Raw genomic sequence first — 13,224 nt, 5'->3', positions numbered from 1 at the left:
TGTGGGCTAAATATAAGGAAGAACTTTTTGATACTAGGAGCTTTTCAACAATGGAATGGACTATCTTGGAAGGTGGCAGGCTCTCATTCGAGTTTTTTAAATGGAGGTAGGCTGGTCATAATTCAGGTTTTTTTTAGTTGTGATTCCTGCATTGCAGGTAGTTGGACTGACAATTCTATGTTTTTAAGAATTGTCTGAAATGTCTTATCCAGCTGCCTCCTTGACTCCTGAAATTTCAGCAAGCATTGTCCACATCCTTTCAAGTCTCTTTTTGCAGCCAGTGGGTGAAAACACACACTCTGGAATGCAGAGGCAGCAATTACCTTTAAATGCCTCTTAAAAGCATATATATCTACCCAAGCTTTCCTGGACTCTGCCTCTTAATTTTTAATTCTGTTTTGAACACTGCTGATTTTATCTGTGGAACACATGTTTTCTGTTTTTCTTACATTTTTGGAAATTTTATTGCTTCTTATCTGTACTTTTTAATGTAAACCACAGAGATCTTTTTATTATTATATTGAACTGTATGTTTTTTTAATGAATAAACTTTTTCTAAAAAAGAAAAGAAAGCTGAGATTCTTAGGAAGCTGGTTTGTGGTGTTTTTGTGTTTTTTTTGTGTTTTTTTTTTTTGCTGAATTTCATCTTTGTTTTTCCTGCGCCACTGCAGAATTTTGTCATATATGCACCTCTGGGTTATGGGTGCTGCTGAAACAACATTTGAGCTTTGCTCTTATGCTGGTTCTACCCTGAGCCCTGCATGGAGCTGTCCAAGGTCCTATTAAAATCTTGCCTTTGTACTGTACTGCTGTAATCATCTCTCAAAACAGCAAGCAATGAGTCACAATACAGCAGGGGTTCCCAACAAAATTTTCTCGAGGACCCCTCATCGAGCCGCTATTGTGACAAGAACCCCCATTAATTCCTAATCCTAAAATTAAAAAGTGAGAGCCAAATTAAGAGCCTTTTTATATTTTATATTTATACATTTTTTACAGTTACAACAGAGTACTCCATCAGTATACAGTTAGTTTTAATTTTCAGTTCTTAATGAGATGAGTTAAATCTGTCCTTTAGGCCATTATTTCTGAAATATTAGGTTCCAAACTTGAAACTTTCACTCTGAAATCCGACTGCATGTCGAGCCGATTCCTATATTTGTTTTTCATGAAACACATGGAAGAAAATGCTTGCTCACACCGTTATGTGGTTGCAAATGGAAGGATCTTTTTCATTGCCTTATCTCCAAGTTTCTTGTAGTCCTTGCATAGTCCAACGCTTTGTTTACAAACACTACTGTTTTGCAAAGAGGCAGCGCGCGCCAGGGAGGAGGGAGGGGAATGGAGAAGACAGGGTACCTGCGCAGTAGTGCACAAATGAAGCCGACGTGCGCAAAGCATCTTGGGGAGGTGAGCGTTAGTAGAATGCACGCGCTGCCTCTTTGCAAAACAGTAGTGTTTGTAAAGCGCCACCTAACGGCATACAGCAGAACTACTGCCTCTATCTAATTCTAGTTTTGCGCTAGACTCTGCTCATGCAGGAAGCGGCCAAAACAAAAAATCTGTTATCATACGAAATATATTTAATATATTTTTTATTCTAATAGCATCTTGCGGACCCCTCTGGCATAGCTCGCGGACCCCTGGGGGTCCCCGGACCACCTGTTGGGAACCACTGCAATACAGAAATGCCTCTCTTGCTGCACCGCTCTAGAGTTCCTTAGTTCATTCAGTCATCCTTCATCATCAATATCTTAAGGTAGCTTATAGCAACTAAACAATAAATACAACAAAACCACATAAGCATTGATGGGAATATTGAAGCCAAACTATTACACTACAACCACAGCAGTGCATCTGATGTTGAGCAACATCAAACACTCCCTAACACTTAAGGAAAAGAGATGCATCTTAAGGCTCCATTGAAAGCTCAGAAGTTTTGACTCCAATCAAAATTCCTGGGGTGCCACCACTAAGAAGACCTCACACTGCACCCCCATGGGTTTCATCTGTAAACCAGGGTCCCTCAGCAAACATTAAGGCTGTGAGTGGCAAGCTCCGGAGGGGCATGCCTTCAGGTTTCTGGTTCTAAAGTCATAACTACATGATTAACAAACACTCAAGGAGCTATAGTTTCTGGAATGGACAAATTATCCCAGAAAGGTTGTATGTCAGCTGTTTCTTCTAAACAGCATTGGTCAGAGGCTGAAAGAGGGTCTCCTTAGCTCCACTATACCTCTGTCTGACATGTGCAATGTATATCCTCTTGTCTTTAATCTGCACTTCCTCTTGCACCTCTGTCATATGCTCATATATGCAGAACAAACATTCTATGGATGTGCTAACCAGTCTATCCATCCTTCTATGGATGTGCTAACCAGAGCCTTACAGCTTTATTGCAAATGCTGCCACTGCCTTGTAAGGCAATAATAAAAAAAACCTTCTGTCCTAGAATTTTTTATTTTACTGGTTTTATTAATATGCTAGAGAACTGTTTGATTAACTCAGACTCATTCTTGATTTGACTGATGGGTCAAATTTTAAGTGGATTATGGAGAAAGAATGATAAAAAAAGCCTTTCATTGCTGGAATTCTTAAGGTTGCTTCATAAATTCAGATATAGCTTATGGTGCATTCTTTCATACTGCTGGCATGGGGTCAATTCCTAGATGCTTCCCCATGTCAAAAATCCCCAGCAAATGAAAACCTTGCTCATCAGGGAAAGAGGTAGCCTAAATTCCTTCTCTCATGTATTTTTTTCATAAAGCACAGATTTTTTTTAATGTGATGTCTCTCAAACTATGCATTTTAAAATTAATTTTGTTACATGTTTTTGAGACAAGAACCGTGTTAGAACATTCAGGGAAGTGAGGAAGCTGGCAGATAACCAAGTTCTGATTTTCACATCAGTCTGGAGGTGCTGATAATGTCAACTCATTCACAAAAATCAAATTTCTCAAGTATCTCTAAAGCTAAAGGATTATAGAAAAAGCCTTAACTTTGACTTGAATGTGCCCAGCCCAACACACTCAAAAGCATTGTGTTTAGGTTATTTTATTTTATTTTAAATAACACCCTTCACCCAAATATTTGTTTTGCTGCAAATTAGGCTCAACATCTTTGGCTTCAAAAGAAGTACTATAGGGCCTGATTTAGCAGTAGGTTTACAACAGGGAGACGGAATTTCTGGTCTTTGGACCACAGGCTGTTTTACTCAAACCACACCCATGTTTCCTGAGCCCTAGGTCACATATGATGTCAGATGTGAGAAATTTCAAGTTTTCTCTTGAAACTCAAGCTGGGCTGCAAATGAAAAACAGTCAAGCTGCATTTGTAAAAGAAGAAAGAAAGAATTGAATGTGTACATAGAGAACACTCCTAATTAGTTTACAGTATGTCACCTGATATCATGGTGATGTCAGGTGATTGACAGGTGGGTAGCTTGCCCACTTGCCATAGTGGCCAACATGGGGTGGGCGAGTTCAGGATTCAGCATGCTTGCCAGATCCTGTTCACCACTCCTAGTTTCCAAGATGCAAGTTACAAAGTTTAAAACAATGCAATTTTTTTAATCGACCAAGCCAGTATAAAAGTGGATAATAACCTTCCCAATTTTCTGTTTTCCTCTTAAACGCATGCCAGCATTCCCCAAGTACTCTGCGGGTAGATTTGCCCAACCTGGTGGCCTCCAGATTAGACTCCAACTCCCATCAGCCCCAGCCAGCATGTGCAATGGCCAGAGGTGATGGGAGCTGGAGTCTAGTAACATCTGGTGGACCACAAGTTCTTTGCCCTTGATTTAGATGGTCCACTACATCCAGGGAACAGAAGGTTCATTGAAATTGCAGTCCCTGTCTAGATATTTAGTTGGCCTGTGCATGTCCTGTTTCAAACTGAATTCAAGGTATATTTTTCTCAGAATGAGGCCAACAAACTGCTTCCCTTGGCACTGGATTTTGGATTAGCACATGTTCCTTATCAGCTAGTTGAGGAGCAAGGCTATTCCCACTTTTAAAATATAGTTTCTTCTCATTTTTAAAATATAGTTTCATCCTGATAAGGCTGCCAGGATAGTGTGTGATTGACAGCACTCTCTTGCTGAATCAATTCCAAGCCATATGTCTCATTTCCCACACACCCCTCACACACATACACAAAATTTGGCTTAAAACAGGGGTGGCTAACCTGTAGCCTTTCAGTTATAGTTCTCAAGAGCCACAACCAGCATGACTATGATCAGGAATGATGGAAGTTGCAGCACAGCAACACCTGGCAGGCCAAAAGGTCAACCATCCATGGTGTAGAAGTCATGTCTTTGAGATCTAGCTAATATTTAATAATCTCTCCTGAGCCTGTTCTGGTTCCCAAAGCCTAATTTTTTTTTGCAGGGCTACTGAGAGTTAATTTCCATGAACATATGTTACTCTCAAACTGATGCCATTGAAATGCTAAACATGCGAATGCAAAAATTCCTAAATAAAATCTAGCCTACTTTAGCTGAGAACAGTTCAGAGCACACCAGGGGCAAGTAATTGCTTAATCAGAATCCTAACCAAATTTATAAGGAGGAAGACAGTGTAGGCAGAAAACAGAACACTACTTTCTGAAGAGCAGGAGTAATTGAATGTAGATGCAAGTTAATGAGTTGGACTTTTGGTTGCAGAATTTCACCTGCAGTGAAGCAATGGACTTTTGTACTTGGTTTTTTATGATGGATGGAACCACTAATTTCTGTATGTATATTGATCATATGTGCAATAATGCCCCAGAAACACCTGGCTCAGGTATCAAAGGCCAGGGTAAAGAAGTATGTCTTTAACATTTGCTGAGAGCTGTATAGTAAGCCCTACACATCTCTGTGGGGAGAGAATTCCATGATAAGGGCTGCCACAGAGAATGTCTCCTTCTGGGCCACCACACCCTGAGTTTCTGAGGGTGGTGGAATAACCAAGAGGGCCCACACCACTAATCTTAACACCCAGGAGGGTCTGTGGAGAAGGAGGCAGTCTTTAAGATATTTGGGGCAAACTGGCAGCCATTTTCTGAGGAATACTAGGTTCTGTTTGAACCAGTGTCTATAGACTTGGGCTTTGAGCTCTCCCGAGCTCACAGAAAGACTGAGGAACCTCATATGAACAGGGACTTTAAAACTACACTAGAGCAAATACTGCACAATGAAGCACTCCTATCGAAGAAAGCTTCTTGGTTCAGAGATAGGTCTGCTGGGAGATTAATTCCCTGTGTGCAGTCATAGGCTTGTCATATGACTGTGTGTGTTTTCATTCCACAGAGTGGAAGTGATGTAGACAAGATGTTTGTCTTACTGTGTTCCTAAGTGGAACTGTTGTTCCTTTGTTCTTTCTCTTTGCTGTGTGAAGCTAGAGAGAGGGGGAGCCATGCTACAGTGCTCCGTGTGTTTATGTGTAAATAAACTAGCTTAGCCAAGATGCTGTGCTACTGAGTTCTGTTACGCTACTGCACAACCTCTGCTGATCCCTAAAGTGTGCTGGTGTCTTCTGGCACCAGTCGCTGTGATGTTCGGGCTGGAGAATGCTTATGAAGCTCCCGAACGATCACCCAGGAGGGGGAGAACATGCCAGCCGGGCATGTATCTCTGCCAGGGTCCTACTCATAAGTAGGCCTTTTCCTGACAAGGTCTGCACCCTTAAAAAAAAAGGAACATTAAACATTAAAGCTTAATATATAAGTGTATATTAGGTGTATTAAGCGTATATTAGGCTAGCACTCAGCATGACTAAAAATTCACTTTCAATTTAATCAGCATTCCTATTAGCATACCTAATTAAAGCATTTACTGAAATCATAACCGTGATTTAATGGAGAGAATTATAAAAACCTTTAGAAAAACACATTGTTAAAAACAACTGTTATATAATTCTGGAGTTCTGTAACTTCTCAGCAAGGAAAAATATATCCCGCAAGGTCACTGACTGAACCTTGATGTTTCTTCTGAAGATACATACTCTCAGGAGTGTACTTCATCTATTAAATTGTGAAATTAAAGTTCCTGTTTCTCAAAGATATCCTCCCCTGCCCCACACATTCTACTGTCAAAGTTCAAAAAATTTGGTGTCTATGGCCCCATTCACACAATACATTTTAAAGCATTATGATGCCACTTTAAACAGTCACGATACTTCCCCACAAAGAAGCACGGGAAGTGTAGTGTGTTAAGAGTGCTGAGATTCCAAACACCACCAGTCCCACCTAGCAATGGCCACAATGGTCAAGAAGTCTTAAGACAGGAGTCACATTCAGCAAAAGTTTCCCAGCATTTCAAGACTTAAGTCCTCCAAAAATATATTTTCCTAGGCCTTTTCATTCATAAAATTGAGCTGTGCTGTATTTTTGTTTTGCTGGTTTTAAAGTAGTTCTGGAGTATTTGACTCTCATTTTATGTTATTGGTTTATACTGATTTGATTTACCCCTCTCCAATAGCATTTTATATTAGTATTTGAAAACTGCTAACATTGATGGGTAATAAAGGAAGAAGCAAACCAACCAACCAACCAACAGATGATAGATTAGATAGATGATAGATAGATAGATAGATAGATATAGATAGATAGATAGATAGCAGCAGCAGCCTAGGGAACAGAATGACAGTTAAAAACAAAACAAAACAACAAAGATTTTACAAGAGGAAAGCACATCAAAGGCTCTTCTTTAATGTGTGTGAATCTCACATGGATTATGTTCCCACAGGGCTGTTCAAAATGCCAATCATCACCAGATCAGCATTAGCTGAAACTAATAAGCTTTCACTGCACCCCCCCCCCAAAAAAAACAGCAGGTTCACTGCAGCAGCTGCTGCTGTTGCAGGAGGATGGTTGCACTGTGCAAAAGAGCCCCTCCACCACTGTTGCTTTCCGTAAAGGATGTCAGAGAATTCCAGCAAAAACAGAAACGGGATGGAAATTAATCTCATGAATATGATTGATACTGTTATTGTTGCTTACAGTTTGCAAATGATGTGTAATGGATTATACCCCCAAACACACACACACACACACACACACACACACACAGTTTTTCTTTTGTATTGAAATGAATGGGGTGGAATAACTTAATGACAACGTGAGTACATAACTTACTTTATTTGCGTAATTAAATGCATAAGTTATGTAATTTCACCACAGTGCACAGTGAGATGAATAATTGGGCCAAAGACAAGGCTTGCCACAACACACACACCCCTCTTTATTGTTAACCTACTATACAGTATACAGTATTTTGGGAAGTGCTTTGACTGCTTGACTGCCAACTTGTTATCTATGAATTCAGCCGCCTCTTGAGAAATTGTCATTCCTGAGGGGAAGGTGGTGGGCACTGTCCACCATTTTGAATTAAGATGGAGAACTGACACATTCCTTTGGTGTGATGTCACCCTTTGTTTGGCACAGCTTTGCTTGTCTCTTGAGATATTGTCACCAAACTTAGTACAAGGGTTCCTGAGGTGGGGCAACAGAGTTTGTCACCAGGCACCATTTTGAATCAAGATGGCAGACTGAAATGCCATTTTGGTGTGACTTTGGATATTTTCTGAAATAGGTTTGGCCTCCTCTTGAGATGTTGTCCCCAAACTTGGCATGAGGGTTCACAAGGAGGGAGTGGTGGTCTTCATCAATGTTTGGATGACACACGCCAATTTTTATTAAAGATGGCAGACTAAAATGTGAAAAATAAAACTATGTCCCCTATTATGCCTTGATACACATGGAAAGCCATGCTTAAGCTCACTAAATAAAGTACTCCAAATTCCTCAGCAAGGCATTATCTTTATTTGGACCAATCAAATAGTAACAGACGAGTAAGCAAGCTTTTGAGTTGCTCCAATCTCTTAATCAGAAGTTGATTGGAGGATTTGAAAGCTAGCACGCTATTTTGGTTGGCCTTCATTGCCTGGCTGAGAATTTTTGAATTCCCCTTATGGGCAAACCCAGCTACCTGTGATTTTTGTGTGCATTCAATCGCAGTCAGAAATGTATGTTTAAAAAAATGTATCAACCTCCAAAACAATGAAAATTGTGTATAAAATAGTTTATGAGTAGCAAGAGAAAGCTACATATAAAATAGATGTATCTGTAGGCAAAAGTGGTAACCAATATTGTGAAACAGTTGCAACATTTGTGCTAGACACCTTAAATTGTCCTGGATTGCATCCAGTTTTGTACTTCCTGAGAACACAAATGGAGAATTTCTCACAGATGGCAGCTGCAGAGCCCCCCTTAGAGGCTCTTGGTTGATTTTTCAAAACTATGCTAATATTGTTCATCTGGTATAGCTCTTCTACAAGAACATAATCAATGGTGCTCTGCCACAAAGAGTTTGTTGCTCACATTGTTTCAAAATATAAAAAGGCAAATACGTATAAAGGGATATTTCAAAATAATAATAATAATATCATGTTCCTGCATGTTCCTGCTGTAGCAACATTTTTTTTACAAAACTTTAGCCACAGCTTTTGTCTACATATAGGTAGTTTTTTCTTTGATATTCATAGGCACGATTTTCGCGCTTTTTGGGGTCCCTGTGGTTTTTGTTTGTTCCTCTTCCTTCTTCGGGGGACCTACTCCTTTGGCTTTTTTGGGGGGGGGGAATGTAACCTATTACCATGTCACATAAAAGAACTGTGTCAGGTGTGTGTTTGCTGTCTGCTCTGTTTGTAATTTATCATTTACCTTTTTGTAAGAAAGCTCTTTTAGCAACAGAGCCACAGCTGTTAAGCAGCCTAGCAGAGGAGCTTAGTTCTTGAAAGTCATTCTAGTTTGATCTAACAGATGAGCCCTGGCAAAGGACCCAAAGCCAATTTGTTCATCCACTATGGTGATTTTTCTTCCCATTCGTGATGTGGTGGGGAGAGCCAAGCCTCTCCCCTATCTCCCACCTGCTGGGCTTATAAAGTGGCAGTTCTGCTATCACACACCACCTCCATAGGTTCCCTCTGTTATCTACTCTTGCACCAACTTTCGTTTGCTCAGGCTGTCCATGGCACACAGCACAGCATTATATCTGCTCCTTTCCTTCTCCTAAGTGTAATGCATATTGAAGTTTTATAATCTCAGTTAATAGTTGCTCGAGGGTTTCCTTAAATAGTTTCTGTGCCCTCAGGGCCATCTCAAAGCCCAAACTCTATCATTCAATACCAAGAGTAATTGCATTTTCTTCATTTGAAATGCACAACATTTCACATTATTAAACATACACGACTGGTGGGGGGGGGAGGGAGGGAAGCCTTGACCTGGGGTGGGTGGGTGGGGAGTAGCAAACCACAGATCCCAGGGCCAAAAATGGCTCTCCATGGCTCTCTTTCTGGCTCTCAGGACTCTCACCAAGCTGTTCCTCAGCCTGGCCTCACCCCTCACTGTTTTCCCCTTTGCACACACACCCTTGTATGTTTTTGCCTGGCTGGAATGTGCCCTAATAATGCTTGCTGGTTGAAGGATGTGTATTAGCATGTGTAGAAGCTAGTCTACCACTCAAAGGTAACATTTACATTTGTTGTGCCACCTGCTGGTTAAACCAAGCACTGGCAGGGTCTATAAAAGGTGCCACACACCTGACCAAGTTCTGAGGACTCAAAATATTGTAAAACAAAATTTATGTCCTCCTTCCTCGACTGAAAGCCTTCTAAGCAGTCTAAAAAGGCAAACTAAAAGATTCATTAAAAATACCAGTAAAAACAAACACCAAAAACAAATGAACATAAATTTTAAATGCCAATAAAATAAGCAATTTAAAAACATTTATACCTTACAAAATTACATGCCGAAATAGCAGTCCTGAGTAGGCTTGCTGAAACAAAAAATAGCTTTCAGCAGGTGTGGAAAATAATGCAGTGGAGGTACCTGCCTAATATCAATACACAGAGAGTTCCTAAGAGTTGGTACCTCCACCAAAATGAGCGATCAATTCTGTGCAGGTACAGAATCGCTATTATTAGGTGGCAGTTGTAAAGTACCACTTCAGTTGCCACTTCAACTGAAGCAGTTGAATGGGCACATATGGGCCAGTAAAGTTGTGCCAAACTGCTGAAGGCTTTATGTAGTACATTAGTACCTTGGTTCTTGAACGGCTTGGCTCCTGAACAAATCGGCTCCTGAATACTGCAGACCCGGAAGTAAGTGTTCCGGTGTGCCGAACGTCCGACGTGGCTTCCGCTTGAGTGCAGGAAGCTCCAGCAGCCAACTGGAAGCCATGCTTTGGTTTTTGAACCATTTTGGGAGTCGAACAGATTCCCGGAACAGATTAAGTTTGAGAACCAAGGTACCACTGTAATAGTACCACCTTGAATCTGGCCCAGTAACAAATTAGCAGCCAGGACAGATCTCTGAGCAGGGGTACAATATGCTGACAAGATCTCACTCCTGTCAGCACTTGTACTGCAGGATTCTGCACTAACTAACTGCAGTTTCTGAATCAAATGCAGGGAAAGTCCCACATATTATTTACATATTATGTAAATAATAAACCTCTGCAGTAATTCATTCTTGAAGTTACCAATGTCTGGTCTATTGCTGTCAACCTACCCCAATTGATGAATGGCTGCTGCTGATAAAAGGTGCTCCTGGCCACCAAGGCCACTTGGGTCTCCAGTGAAAAAGTTAGATCCAGAAGCACCTCAGGTAGGGAACCAGCTCCTTCAGGGATAATGCCACCTCATTCAGGGAAAACAATTGGCCAGCTTCTCAGAAATAGAAGCCACTTAGCCACACGATTCCTTGAAGTCATACTGTTTATTAAGTTTATCATCCAGATAGTTTGTGTAAGAACTGTTGGGACTTAGCCTATGTGTAGCTTCCCAGAGAAGCAATTAATGAGTTGGCCGAAGGCCAAGAAGACTGAGCAGAGGGAGTTTATCTGCCTAGTGATATGGGAGCCGTGGATACAACTCTGCTATTGGATAAGGTCACCCATATAGGCATGATGACTCATGACTTTCCGTTGGTTGGTGTGTGGTTAGTTCTTGGAGTTAGTTGGCGTTTGTTCAGAGAGAGAGTTAAGATCCGTGTCTGTATCTTGTATATAGTAACTTGTGAGTCTGCTGTAAATAATAAACCTCTGTAGTAAACAAGTTACTAGTGAGCAGCGTCTTGCTCCTGCTTCATCCTGCCAGCTTGCAACCGAATGCTTCCAGAAAGTCTGCGTATGCTCTGCAATATTCAACAGGAACAGCACTGACAAGTATTAGAGGTTAGCTGACCTTCATAGCATTCTCTGTGTGGAGAATTTCAGCCTGTTTTAGATCTACCCGAGTGTAATGAAGGCAAATGGCATCTCTCAGCTTAGGTTGGAAGTATAGATTTTCTTTTTGGTGCATCAGGAGTTCATTCCTTTGCAAGCCAATAAAAAAAATATTTAACTGCATTCAGCTTGTACGCCAACTTTTCGCTCCTTGCAGGATATATTTTTCCCAGGAGATCAATTCCACTTACAATCAAGCTGAAGGTCAAACTACACTGTGCCTTTGGAGGGTTCTGAAATGAGAAAATGGACCCAAACAGTCCAGAACTTGGGATTAACTCATTGTGGCCTTCAAGAATTTCAGATGATATTTTACAGATAATGATGGGAAGATTCCTTTGACAGCTGGAGTCATGGAATAAAGTATTGTGCTAAAGTCTCCATTTAACTGTCAGGCTGGCTAGGCAATCTTAAAGCAACCAGTGTCCTGTATTAGGGGATAATATAATAATAATAATAATAATAATAATAATAATAATAATAATAATAATTTATTACTTATACCCCACCCATCTGGCCGGCCTCCCCAGCCCTACTGGGAGGCTCCCATCAGAATATTAAAAACACGATAAAACATCCAACATTAAAAACTTCCCTAAATATGTTGTAGTTCAGTAGTAGAGCATCATGCAGGAAGTCCCAGGTTCATTCGTTATTATTTCTAGATAGGCATGGGAGAGACCCCTGCCTGAAACCCAGGAAAGCTGCTGCCAGTCAGTGTAGACAATACTGAGCTAGATGAACCAATGATCCGACTAAGTATAAGGCAGCTCCTTATGTTCTTCCAGCTTAGGTTCCCAGGAGAGGGCAGATTGATGGTGGGGCACTCAATAATAGGACAGCAGTGACATGCTGGAGAGCAGGAGCAGAGCAAGGCAAGACCAGCCAAATCCGGTAGACAGTGTTAGCTCCCAGCCAGGGTGGCAGGGCAAGGAGGCAGCTTTTCAGCACCTTGGGGAGCATACATTGACCTGACACCGGGTGCAGGCTTGCCAATGGGCAATGCTGGTTGGGACTGATAGGAATTGTTGTCTAAAACAACTGGAGGGCACCAGGTTGGAAAGGGGACTGCTTTAAACTAATGGTGCAATGAACAGTGCAATCATATACATATTTACTCAGAAGTAAGCCCCGCCGTATTCAATGGGGCTTACTCCCTTGTAAGTGAGGATTGTAGTCTTATAGACCAAATTACAGTAGATACTTCCAATGTAATTTTCATATTAATCATTCCAGAATAAATTACCCTTTTCTATGAGAATCACTGTTTGATATACAGAAGTTTGAAATGAGTTAATTTGATGCCCAATGAGGGTAATTGGTTTAGCTGATGAAAAACAGTTAGCTCAATGATTTTTTTTCCCAAGTATAGCATAAGATGCAGGAAGTGATAATTAGCTAAGCAAATTGATTATTAAAGGATTGAGGATCAGAAAGATTTGTAGTTAACTTGTTAAATCGACTTTGACCCAAGCTTTGCTTAATAAGGGTGGGGAAAATTTATTCATAGCAGCATCAAATAAAGAATGAATGTCTGAAATAATTAAAGCAGTGGTAATCAATGTGGGGCCTTCCAGGTGTAGCAAGAATCCAACTCTCATCAGCCCCAGCCATCATGACCAATGCTGGATGGAAAATATAAAAGTGTTATAAATTTTATTTTAGTAATTTTCTTTAAAATATTTCTAAACTGCTTTTCAATTACATAAAAAGAAATGCAACACTAGTTCACACCACAAGGCACAACAATATCCACAAAAAGCTTTGATAAAATCAGTAAAATCCTCAGAATGGCCTAGGACAGGCATCCCCAAACTTCGGCCCTCCAGATGTTTTGGACTACAATCCCCATCTTCCCCGACCACTGGTCCTGTTAGCTAGGGATCATGGGAGTTGTAGGCCAAAACATCTGGAGGGCCGCAGTTTTGGGGTGCCTGGCCTAGGACATCAGGAACCCA

At 40.8% G+C, this 13,224-nt stretch overlaps 1 protein-coding gene across 1 annotated transcript in view; it reads right to left on the bottom strand.

The window, feature by feature from the left end:
• NECAB2 (N-terminal EF-hand calcium binding protein 2) overlaps positions 1-13,224 on the bottom strand; it is a 152,800-nt gene that overhangs the window by 85,807 nt on the left and 53,769 nt on the right. The window lies entirely within an intron of this gene.

Source organism: Zootoca vivipara, chromosome 6, assembly GCF_965207765.1.
Source record: "Zootoca vivipara chromosome 6, rZooViv2.hap1.1, whole genome shotgun sequence".
NCBI lineage: Eukaryota > Metazoa > Chordata > Lepidosauria > Squamata > Lacertidae > Zootoca > Zootoca vivipara.
Note: the sequence above shows the minus strand (reverse complement) of the source record. Positions and strands in the feature narration are given on the sequence as shown.